Source organism: Dipteris shenzhenensis, chromosome 7 (genome assembly GCF_047967505.1).
Source record: "Dipteris shenzhenensis isolate YYH24624 ecotype China chromosome 7, Dip_SZ_1.0, whole genome shotgun sequence".
NCBI classification, from domain to species: domain Eukaryota; kingdom Viridiplantae; phylum Streptophyta; class Polypodiopsida; order Gleicheniales; family Dipteridaceae; genus Dipteris; species Dipteris shenzhenensis.
In genome coordinates this window covers 49,907,458-49,920,526 of record NC_141602.1, presented here as the reverse complement: position 1 = coordinate 49,920,526, position 13,069 = coordinate 49,907,458, and the positions used below count along the sequence as shown (strand labels likewise).

The 13,069-nt window shown below is 43.9% G+C and overlaps 1 protein-coding gene across 3 annotated transcripts in view; it reads left to right on the top strand.

The window, feature by feature from the left end:
• LOC147900451 (uncharacterized) overlaps positions 1 to 13,069 on the top strand; it is a 304,188-nt gene that overhangs the window by 41,787 nt on the left and 249,332 nt on the right. The window lies entirely within an intron of this gene.

The following is a 13,069-nucleotide window of genomic DNA, read 5'->3' as shown; positions in this document are numbered from 1 at the left end:
TAGGCCTCTAGAGGGACAACAACTTGTTAGGTATGCTATTAGGTGTGTTGCCCACATGGCAGCCTATGTGTTGCCTATGTAGCAGCCCCCCGTCTTTTGTTTTTCTCTCGGAGTACGCTGCCCATGTGGCAGCCACATCATGCTCAAGTACACCTCCTGCATGCTCTCCTCATATGGGCGCTTATAGATGAGGAGGTGACTTTTCCAACAATACTCTCACTAACACATATTGCCCCAATCCCAACTCATCGATGTAGATGATCCATCGGCACCCATGTCGAAGCACTCTTGAACAATGTGGTGTCAATGTTGATTCTTGGTCTTTCAACCAATGGCTTCTGCTCCTCCAGGTCCAGTCCCGTCGCATAAGCAAATCCTCGTGGTACACAAGTCCATCATACATAGCACCAGATGGCACCACCACCTTCAGTTGCATTCTTGCCATCGATCTTGAGCGCCCTTGATGCAAGCAATCTCCGACTGTCCCCCCCATAATAAGTGGCCAGCCTAGTCTCTTCCAAGCACTGTGCTCTCTAGGTCTGTTTCAACCCGTCCTTCCTCTGGCAAGGTCCTCCACTAAACAACCATCTCAAGAAATAAAATCCCAAGAATATCTCTAGATAAATGGACCTTAAGCTCACATTGAGCTCGTACGTAGGTACTCTTTTGGCTTCAGTACACTTTCACCATGATCACCTTCCAGCGATCTGCTTCCAAGATTTGAAGAAGCACCTAGACTTCCCCTTCTACATTCGAAGAAGGCATACACCTTCCAATCCACATTACCAGCGAAACATGAAGAGCAGATTCTCCTTACAGCATGCTATTAAGGCTCACGTCAATTATATAAAGTACATACTAGAACGCCATCTTTGCGTGTGTGCTTGCTCTGAAAGTAAACCATGCACCTCATGGAAGCACATCCAAGTGCCGTGTGTAGTCTTGTAATGTCTCCTTATGAACCACGACATCCATTTGACCCTAAAACCCTAGGCCACTCCATGGAATCCTCCCTTGTATCAATATTATCAACCAAGCACTTGGAAGGGTCCAAGCACTCAATGCTTTTCTTCACCTTCACAAAGGTTTCCAACTCCTTGTTTGGCCACATCTCAATATCAGACATCTTCATTGTGACTCTAGATGGCTCATTCCAGATCATGACTTATTTGGACGAGTCAGGCATTTTGACGACTGGATCGATAATGGAGGGCCCTCTCATCGTCTGTATAGGGTTCAGTTGAGGGAGATGAGTAGTGTTGTATGCACAAGTCTCCAGATGGTTTTGATCATAGGACATGTCTATGGATCATTTACCACCATATCAGTACTCACTAGACGCCCTTTTTCTGCGTCTAACATACAAGAGACTCATTGGATCATCCGAGATGAACTATGACAGGTATATAGCCATAGGACATGGATATCTTTCAACCACATGGAACCAAGATGGCCTTCGATAGTGTTGGGTGCTTGGGAGCAATGGAATGGAAATGAAATGCAAGGAGGCAAACAACAACTGAGGAACGAAGAGTACTTGCAAATGGATATGACGAAAATACAAGAGTGGCCACTATGTAGCCCTAAAGTCATCTGGTTGACTAGGACTAGGACCAAATGTCCAAACTAGTCTACAAGGCCATACCAGGACTAAGTGCTAACAAAAATGGAATGAAAGGAGGAAAACAACAGTTTAGGAAACCAAGAGTAAATGCAAATGGATAAGGAAGAAAGTACAAGAGTGGCCACTATATGGCCCCAAAAGTTAACTGATTGACCAAAGTGAACTAGTTGACTAGGACTATGACCAAATCTTCAAAGTAGCCTATAAGCCATATCAGGGCTAAGTGCTAACAAACCCCCGTCCATGGTATGGATGAAGTATCCTAGATGCATCTCATGTATACTTGGAATCTGTATCATGGCTGCACATATCCGGCCAAGATGGATATAGAAACCTTTGATAGTACAAGAAGATCAACATCACATAATAAATGGTGCGAAGTGTAAGGTATATCGAAAAGCCTCAAACTTGGGTTGTGGTAGAGCGTTCGTGAAGAGATTTGCTAAGTTATTGTCCGTGGGAATTTAGGACAATTGTGTATCTCCAACTGACAAGCGCTCTCGAACATAATGATAGTGCACATCAATGTGCTTGGTACACACATGAAAGACAATATTACGTGCAATGGCCTAAGCACTTTGGCTGTTCTAAATAAACATGGTAGAAGATGTTGGGATATCTCAAGGTGTATGCCTCAGGCACACCTTATGTTTCTATGTGTGAGTGCTAGAGGCACAGTTAGGTGCCCACAAGCACAGTTAGGTGGTGGAAAAGCCACATAGGATGATTGAGTGAATCTAGGAGCAGATTGAGGAGATGATTGTGGAGCTTTGAGGTCATCAGTGATGTCAGTGACCTTGTATGAGGTGCCTACTTAAGGACCTCTTTCTTCTTCATTCTATAAGCAAGTATTCTGATTTTGTGTCAACTCTACTCTTTCCTTTCAGTGTTTCAACATGGTATCAGAGCCATTTAATCCTCCTTGAGCCCATTTCTGCCACATCATCATCTTCTTCTTCTTCTTCTTCTTCACCATCTCTCCCTCTTCTCCCAAAATTTTGCTTGAGCTTGTTCTCCTTCAATCCTCAACCATTTCCCACGCCCTTTCTGCTGGAGATCCCTCTGGTTGGGGCGAACTTTGGGCTGGAAGGAATTGACGAAATTCGCGCGCTGCTCGTCGCCATTGCAGAAAAGTCGTCGAAATCCTCTACTGCAAGTTCTCTGCGCCTGCTCTGTCTTTTCCTAATTCCTTACAGGGCAAGCTTCTCCATACCTAGAGCTACCTTGTGCTGAAATCTGAGCAGCAATGGCTGCATATTGAAGGAGAAAACAGAGAAAAACCAGTCGACTTTGTTCATGAAGGTGAAGGCGACCTGACGCATATTTTCGCCTCTTCTTCCCAGAGGATCTATTGTGGTATACCAGCTTTCTTTTGCCTCAGAAAGCCCTCTTTCTTTTGCTTTGAAGAGTGTGATATGAGCCCTCCAAGTTCAGCTCTCTAGTTTTGACAGTTTTGACATACTTTTGAAAATGATGCTACATAAAATGCTACTCTAGCATTTCTGGTCATTTGAAGTTTTCAATAACTTCACTATAAGTGTTGCTTCAGTTTTGTTTTGACTTGCTAGACCTGGTTGTGATTGGAAAGTGTTTATTTCATTCACTTCTATGAAGCATGCAAAAAGTAGCATCATTGTTTGAAAAAGCATAGAAGTGAATGAAAAAAGCATATGGTATAATTGCTTTAGCTTTGGGTGATGATTACATACATCATATATCTGACTTGGAGTCTCCATCGGAAGCATGGCAGAAGCTAGATTTGATTTTTGGTGCAAGCTCTCACATATCTAAACTATCACTTAAAATCTCTTTCTTTGAATTAAAGATGGCAAGTGATACTACTTTAGCTGCTCATGTCAACTATATGCGGAGTCTTATGAATCAGTTAGCTTCTATCAACTCTCCTATCACCCCTGATGATGCTATGGCAGTGCTACTTAAGAGTGTGCCTGAAAGTTTTGATCACATTGTAAGCACTTTGAAGAATCTTCCCAATCCAAACCTTGAAGGCATTATCTCAGCTCTCCAAGAAGAAGAAATACATATGGAGTTAAGGAAAAGCAATGACACTGCTTATGTTATGAAATTCCAGAAGGGCAAGTATTCTCCTTGCAATCACTGTGGAAAGACAAATCACCTTTCAAAGGACTGCTTCAAAGTTAATCCATGCAAGCACTGTGGCAAAAACAATCATAGTGAGAAGTTTTGCAGAGACAAAGCAAAGACAGAAAATGCAAATCTACTTACAGTTAATGAGCCTCCACAAGATGAGGCATCCTTTGAAGATTATGCATTTTAAACACATCTCTATGTATGCTCCAGATCTCTCCTTTTATGTCAAGGTACTCAGCCTGGATAGTCCTCCTAAATGAATGAAAATAAACTATTGTGTTTTGTGTGTTTTGTAAACACCTCTGGTCACCTTATGATGTAGGCCATGTGTATGTTTTGCTCCATCCTGCAGACATTGTGTGCATGTACATGTAGGGGAGATAACCATTGGAAGGTCTGTTTGTATCCCTTTCTGTTTACCTTACACCCAAGGGCACCCCTGCTAGCATGAGAACCTAGCCATAGATTTATCCTTGACCACCATGAGATGGCATGAGAAACTATGAGACTAGATGTATCCTTGACATAGCCTGAGGCATTTCCTTGAGGGGGGGTTTGTTGGGATATCTCAAGGTGTATGCCTCAGGCACACCTTATGTTTCTATGTGTGAGTGCTAGAGGCACAGTTAGGTGCCCACAAGCACAGTTAGGTGGTGGAAAAGCCACATAGGATGATTGAGTGAATCTAGGAGCAGATTGAGGAGATGATTGTGGAGCTTTGAGGTCATCAGTGATGTCAGTGACCTTGTATGAGGTGCCTACTTAAGGACCTATTTCTTCTTCATTCTATAAGCAAGTATTCTGATTTTGTGTCAACTCTACTCTTTCCTTTCAGTGTTTCAACAGAAGAGGCCTAGTGGCCATCAAGATCTATGAGTAATTTTTGAAGGCAAACACACTCTACAGTGGCTGTGAAGGCTGCCTTGTACTCAGCTTCACAGCTCAAAGTAGCAATTGTAGGCTGCTTCTTGCTGAACCAAGAAATGTATGAAGAGCCAAGCGTGAGACAGTTGCCACTGTGACACAACCTCATGTCATAACAACTGCCCAATCACTGTCCATGAATGCATGCAAATCAACTGAAGGCTGATCACCATAGAACAGTCACAAATGCTGCATGGTAACGGAAGACGCAATTCACTGCATGTCAATGTTGTGTAGTGGGCTTGTGCATGTATCCTCTTAATTGGGAAATGGCATGCTGCAAATCAAGGACAGGTGTGACATCAGCAAATAAGACAACCCACAGCTAAAGAGTGGCATCAAATGGGGCACTCCCATCTCCAGAGGAGAAATGGAAGCCAAGTTAGAATTTTTGAATTGAAAGCGCTGCAAGAGCTGTCCGATATATTTGGACTGACTCATCATTATGCCCCCCTCAACATTAGCAAACTGGATGCTCAAGTAGTAGTGCAACCTACCCATTTCTGACAATACAAATGATTTTTGCAAATCTGCAATTTTTTGCGTGTCGGGTTCAATGATAAGCATGTCATCCACATGAAGAAATGCTAATTCACTCTTCCAAACATAAAGGGTGGCCTTTGTAGGGCTGTTTTGAAACCCAAGGCATAGCAAAAAGGAACGTATCTTGGCATACCATGCCCTTGGTGCTTGCTTCAAACGATAGAGGGCCTTTTTCATCTGGCATGCCGCATACTTGAGTTTCAAAACCTGCAACCTCAAACCTAAAGGCTGAGTGATATAGACCTCTTCCAATAAATCTCCATGAAGAAAAGTGGTCTTAATGTCCAACTAGTGGACCTCCCAATGCCTGTGAGATGCAATAGCAATATGGTCGTAATGCGTGAAATGGGAGCGAATGTTTCCTCAAAGTCAAGTCCATGTTGCTAGGCATAGCCTTTTGCAACAAGGCGGCCTTTGTAACAGTCAAGGGTGGAGTTTGGTCCCACAAAGTGTCATCTAAATCTGAGAAGGACGATATGGAATCAAATACATGAAAGCTTGGCTGGCTTTTACAGTCCAACCAAGGTAAAGCTGCATTCTCAGCAAAAACCATGTAGCTACCGACAATGACCTTGCCTGTGCTAGGTTGAAACAATCTGTATCCTTTGCTCTCTGAGTCGTAACCAATGAAAATGCATTTGATCGCACAGCTTATGCCTCAGTTGAGAGGGTACATGTGCATATGCAAGAGATCCAAACATCTGCATGTGAAGATCACAGGCTTGCAGGGGGCGTCCATGCTTCATAAGGGGTCAAGATCTTCCATGCTTGATTGGGTGCTCGAGAGCACATATTTGGCACACATGACGGCATCCAACTAGAATTTATTTAGCAAAGACTTTCCTTAAGCATGCACCTGACCATTTCCATAAATGTTTTATTTTTCCACTCTACAAATCCATTTTGTTGCGGAGAAAACTCATGGGATTATTATTCATGCCCTCTTGTCAGTGGAGGAGGGACGAGTTTTCCCCCATTCTCGTTCTTTGCTAAGGCAATAAAATGCTTGAAGCAAGAGAACACATCTAACTTGGTTTTCATGGGATAAATCCAAGTAAACCTGGTGAAGTCATCCACAAAGTCATCCGCAGTATCACATGTACTAGGTGCAACTTCCTAGATGCATCAATGGTCCCATCTTTTGGAAATGAGAACCTATGCATTTTCCCCTATAAGCAGCCCTCACATACATGCTTTATAACTGCATGCATAGGTGGGAAAACTACCACCATGTCCTTTGAATGCATCTTCACCAAACTATTAACGTTTACATGCCCCAATCTCTCATGCCATAAGTGTGTATTGGAAAGCACAGATTCAACAATGGCATTAGCTTCTATAGCAGCCTGTTTTTCAAATATATCAACGTGATATGGGCCATTGTCAAATGTCCCAGTGAGTGCAATATAGTAATCATGCCGGTTATCATACATGGCACAATGATGACCGTCAAAGGGAACTCTGAAGCCATGTGTGGAGATGGCTGAAATTCTTCTTGATATCTGGAATATACAAAACTTTCACCAGTGTCATTGTATCACCTGACACTGATACCTGACCAATCCCTTTATTGGATAAGGTGCATTGTTTGTACCAGTGACAATGCGCCCATGTGTAGCATCGCGTAAGGATTAAAGCAGAGATTTGCAAGAGGTAATGTGCCTAGAAGCATCACTGTCAAAATACCAGGCTGACGTGGAGTCTGAAATTGACAAAGCTAAAGCATGCATCTTTGGATTGTTGCGGCAGGTCACGACAAATGCCCACTCATCTTCAATCAGGTTTGCTGCCTCGTGAGAGAGATCATGAGCAGCAGTAGCATTTGTAACTATAAGACCTCGCTGCACTCCTCCTTCTGTAGGGCTCCTTCGCACTCCTGCGCTAGAGGTACTTCGCAGGAATTCATTTTCAGTTCTGGCAGACTTGGCTGAGTTTGAGGCAAAGGAGGAGTTTCTACCATCTACACTCAGGGAGCACATTTTTCAGACATCTGTGGACAGAGTTTCCCCCTCAGCAGGTGTGGGTGTGCTATCCCCAGTTGACTTCCCTCCTCTTGATAGGAGGAACTTTTCGTAGGAGAGGGTTTTCTCTGCTACCAGGTCAGGTAGGATCTTCCATCCGACCTCCTCCTCTCACAGATGAGGATTGTCAGTTGGAACGTTCAGGGCCTCGGGGGTGTACCTCACCGCCGCCGTAGGTAGCTGATTCGTAACCAACTTCATCTAGGTGTTGCTGGGGGTCCCATGGACATTCTAATGATTCGGGAACACAAATTGGATGTCAGGGATTGTGCCAAGTCGGGTAAGCTTCTTTTAGGCCATACTTTTTGGTCACCTGCCTTGGGCACCACGGGAGGTACTTGGATCTCTGTTTCTTCTTCTATACTCCCCTTGGTGATTGGACACAGGATCATAGTCCCTTCCAGAGCTCAGTGGATTATAGTTTTGATTGGTGGTCTTTTAAACCTTTATGCACCCAATTCTAGAGAGGATCGTGTTCTTTTATGGAAGGAACTGCTCTCTTGGTCACATATTGCAGATGCTTGGATTATAGGAGGCGATTTCAACATGGTTGCAATGCCCTCAGACAAAAGGGGTGGTAGGGAAGGTGGCATTCACTCCCTAGAGAGAGTAGCGTGGGATGCCTTCCTTTTTCATTATAGTGGTAGGGATGCTTTTCACACTCGGCCACATTCTCTCATGTTTTCTTGGTCGAACAGGAGATTGCAGATACCTATACATGCACGAATTGACAGATTTTATGTGGATGATTGGGCTCTTGACAGAGGTGGTACTGTTTGCATTGCAGCTAGGGTGTCCACTTCGGATCATTTTCTAGTGGTTCTAATGGTCTCAGATCCTCATGTGAGGGGCCGCTCTGCCAGTGTTAGGATTCCAGATTCCTTTTATGTAGAGGAGGGCCTTACAGAGATAGTGTTGAGGACCTGAGTATCTCATTTTGCAGGATGGGCAGCTTTCTCCTTCATACTTAGCCGTGCCCTCTCTGATATTAGCGACTTTTATCTTTCAGTTGCTCGTATCAGAAGGGGTGAGATCCTCAGGCATGAGATAGGCGTCCGCAGCAGTTGGCTGCCCTCGAGAGAGAGGATCAGAAGAGGCCTACAAATGCTTGGATTCAGGAGCGCCTCGCTGGGAGCAGCAACGGCTCAGCAGCAATCACTTTTAGATCAGAGAGCAGAGTATGGCTTTCATGCTAGAGAGTCATTTTAGACTCACACGGGAGGTAGGGTCAACAAGCAGTCCTTCTCTACTCTTGGCCCTAGACATAGTAGGGAGAGCGTCTTATAGCTTGTTGATTCAGGCGGAGTTCTTCAGACACATCCAGATGCCGTTTGCAACCACGTTCCGTATATCTTGTCTGTACAACGCCGTTCGTACAGTTCATCCGCACAACAATACTGTCAGTCTGTACATCCGTACAATTCGTCCGTGCTGCCAGTTCGTTTGTGTAGTTCGTCCGTACAAGCAGCCATACATAGTATTGTATTGTATTGTTTCTGTCCGTACACCTACTAGTGGTGTTTGTGAATGCACTTTGCATATACTGTGCATTCTCTTGGTGTACAGGTACAGTTTACAGGAAGCCATTGCTTGGTGAAGCAGTTTTTTGAGTAGATTTGAGCACGTTAAGTGAATTGGGCATTTTGCAAAATTTGGGGCTTTTCGTGGATATGCCCCAATTTCAGTTCAATTTCACCCCAACATTTGGGGCTTTTGGTTTCAAACTGCAAATTACTGCATAATTGGGGCTTTCAGATATTTTGCCCTCTTTTGGATGCAATTTCCCTAAAGAAATTGGGGCTTTTGGCAGTGTACAAACAATTTGGGACTGTTGCAGGCAGTTTTGAACTCATTTTGAGTGACATTGTAGAAATTTGCTAATTTTTCAGATAGATTTTGCAGATTGTTCTACTGCAGATCACGGGAGCAGCACCATGATTCTCCTCCCAGCCAATTCTTGCTAAGGCTCACAAGCAAGGCAGAGAGCTACGTTACTCAAATCCACATGAATCAAATCCTTCTCTTCTCTCTCTAGCCTTAGCAAACCCCAAATCCCTAGATAGATCTAGATGCCACATGTCATCCATATAGGGCCTTCCTAATGCAACATTTCACCCCTCTCTTGGGATGCATTTAATTCCTTGCCCCTAGGCACAATCTTAGCACTAGGCCCTTGGTCTCAGATCTATCTAGTCTGGTGCTATCAGCCCTCACCTAGGACCTTGACATTAAATCCCTCCCGATCATTTACATGAAGCGCAAACACATATATTACAGAGATAGATCCTATAAGGGAAATGTCGACTGATTCTTCCGAGGTCATGCTACCTCGGCTAGAGCGTAACATTCCTTCCCTCTTCAGACATCAGCGTCCTCGATGATAAAGTCTCGGAACACTCTCCGCAACTGATATACGGATTCCCAGGTAGCTTCGGATAGAGGCTGACCATGCCATGCAACCAACACCGTGGGTATCTTTCGATTTCGTACTTGCATTGTTCCTCGGTCCAGGATTCTTGTTGGTTTGCGTCTTGCAATATCCTCTATCTCCTGAAACAAAACCACACCTTCGATTAGTGAGTCACCTGTATGTAAAAATTTCTTTAAGCGCGAAACATGAAAAACCGGGTGCACCTTACACCCCTGTGGTAATTCTAATTTATAGGCTACACTGCCTATTCTCTTTAGAATTAACCACGGCCCACAGTATCGAGGTGATAACTTAGCACACTCTCCTGAAGTCAACGACTTCGAGTGCGAAGGAATTCTGAGAAAAACTTTTTCTCCTTCTTCAAATACTCTTATAGACCGATTTTCATCCGCATACACCTTGGCTCTATCCATAGCCTGGCGGATATTAGCTCTCGCAAGTGCTAGCATCTCCCGCATCTGAACTACAAAGTTCGCGGCACTAGGCACTTTCTGAGGTACTCCAACTATAGTTGGATTGGCTGGTCTATAACCATAGTTCAGCTCAAACGGACTGAACCCAGTAGATGAATGTTTCCTATCATTATAGGCAAACTCCAACAATGGCAACCACTTGTCCCATGTATGTTGCCTCAATGACACATATGCCCTCAGCATATCTTCCAAAGTTTGGTTGACTCTCTCCGTCTGACCATCCGTCTCAGGATGATCCCCACTACTCATTCCCAACTCAGTCCTTAGTGTCTCAAATACCGCTGTCCAAAAATGACCGGTAAATCTAACATCTCTGTCTGACACTATGGATCTAGGCAATCCATGCAGACGAAATATATGTCTAATGAACAAATCCGCCACTTGCGGGGCACTAACAGACTCTCTAGTCGGAATGAAGTGAGCCATCTATGTTAGACGATCAACCACCACAAGGATAGAATTATATCCTCCTTGTGTTGCAGGTAGCCCTACAATAAAGTCCATGGAAATGCTCTCCCACTTACTTAGTGGTATTTCCAAGGGCTGTAAAAGTCCGGGTGGCTTCACCCGCTCGGCCTTACTTACCTGACACGAGAAACACCGTGTCACATATTCATGAATATGCTTTTTCATCTTTGGCCAAAAGAAATCTCGCTTCACGAGATCATAGGTCTTCTCGACTCCTGGATGTCCCGCACACGGGCTATCATGGCATTGTCGAATGACTCTCTGCCTGAGATCATTCTGACCAGGTACTACAACCTTGCCATTTCTAACTAGCATACCATCCCTTATGGTATATCTTGCATAAGTTTGGCCTTTCCTGGATGCCAGGTCATCCTTTTCACTTTCCCGGGGTTTTAATACATGAGCTTTAGGCCATAAGCTCTGGACAAACTCGTCCACCTTTTGAGTTTCTCTAATCTCGGTCATTAGAGCACTCTCTAATACCGTGAAACTCAGGTTGTGCATAATGCGAGACAACGCATCAGCCACCTTATTATCTTTTCCTCTTCAGTACCGAATCGTTAGATTAAACTCCTGCATGAGCTCTGCCCACCTAGCTTGGCGGCCCCTCAAGTCAGGCTGTTTACAAAAATGTTTCAGAGTATCATGATCTACATCCACATAAAACTCTGAACCATACAAATAATGCCTCCATGTTTTCAAAGCATGGATAACAGCATACAACTCCAATTCATGAGTTGGCCAATTCCTTTGAGAGGGAGAAAGCTTCTTGCTTTCAAAGGCTACTGGCCTTCCCTCTTGAAGGAGAACTGCTCCTACCGCAATGCCACTTGCATCGGTTTCTAGGAACAACGGTTTCTGGGGATCAACTATTTTTAACACCGGTCCTGAGACCACAGCTTGTTTTATGGTGTTAAAACTTTCCTGTTGATTCTGTCCCCAAATAAAAGGTACTTTATCTGAGGTCAGATCAGTCAACGACGATACTATTCCGGAATATCCTTTGATATGCCTTCTATAAAACTGGACAAATCCCAAGAATGATCGCAACAACGCGGTCAGACTCTGAGGGATTGGCCAAGTTAGTATCGCAGCCACTTTCTTCGGATCCATTTCTACCCCCTATTATGAACCCTAAATACTCAAGCCTAACCATACACAGTATAGTTTTCTTTTTATTCACATAAAGACTGGCTTTCCTCAAAGTACTGAACACTATCCTTAAGTGTTCACGATGCTCAGTAACACTTTTACTGAATATCAGGATATCGTCAATAAAATGTACTACGAACTTTCCGATATACGGACGTAGTAAATCGTTCATAAGCATGACGAAGGTCGCTGGAGCATTGGTAAGTCCGAAGGGCATTACCAAAAACTCATAATGACCAAACCTGCTTCTAAAAGCGGTTTTATGCACATCCTCGGCTCTAATCCGGATCTGATGATAGCCGCACTTAAGATCTATCTTGCTGAAAATCACGGCTCCGTGTAATGCATCTAGCAAATCATCAATCTGAGCCATCGGATACCTGTGCTTAACAGTGATATTATTCAATGCTCTGTAATCTATACAGAGGCGAAACGTATCATCCTTTTTCCTCTTTAATATCATTGGTGAAGCAAAAGGTGAGAAACTTGGTTGAATCTGCCCCAACTTGAGGTATTCTTCCAATTGTCTACGCACCTCCGCCTCTTCAGCAAAACTCATTCTATAGGGAGGTCTATTTACAGGTTCCGTCCCCGGGATCAGTTCAATCTTATGCTGAACTTTCCGCTCTGGAGGTAACCCATAAGGTAGTTCATCCCTAAAACATTCAGAGAACTCCTCTGTTATAAGATTAGCCAGCTTGGCCATCTCACCACTTTGCGTAACATCAGTGCTAGTCGAAGAATCATCCATCGACTCTACCGATGCTGTGCAAAGGTACAAAAACTCTACTTGAGCCTTTCTGATTTCCATCACGGAAACCAACGGTCCCTGAGGTATATCTCTTTCACCTCGCAAGACATAAAGCACATCATTCATCTTGAATTGATATACGTGCTTTTTTCAATCAATGGCTGGATTCTTCCTAGAATGCCACGCCATTCCCAAGGCTATATCCGCATGAGCAAGCTTGGTCATTTCAAAATCAAGCTTCTCAGCATAGTCCTGAATCCGAAGCTCCAACTGGGTAACCCTTTGGTCCCATACTTCAGTTGAACTTCCATCTGCCATCCTAACTGTATACGCATAGTCAGATGGACTTGTCTTTAATTTCAGCCTCTTCACGAGCTTGGAGTTAATCACATTGTGAGTTGACGCTGAGTCAAACAACACAATGACATCATGACTGGCCACTTGCCCTTTCATTTTAATTAACTCCGTATCATTGAAGGCTGTATACCCCGTTGCTGCGGGCTTAGATAGGATGTTATCAGGTGCACTCGTCACTAACTTAGCAACAGACACACAGAACAAACAAGGTAC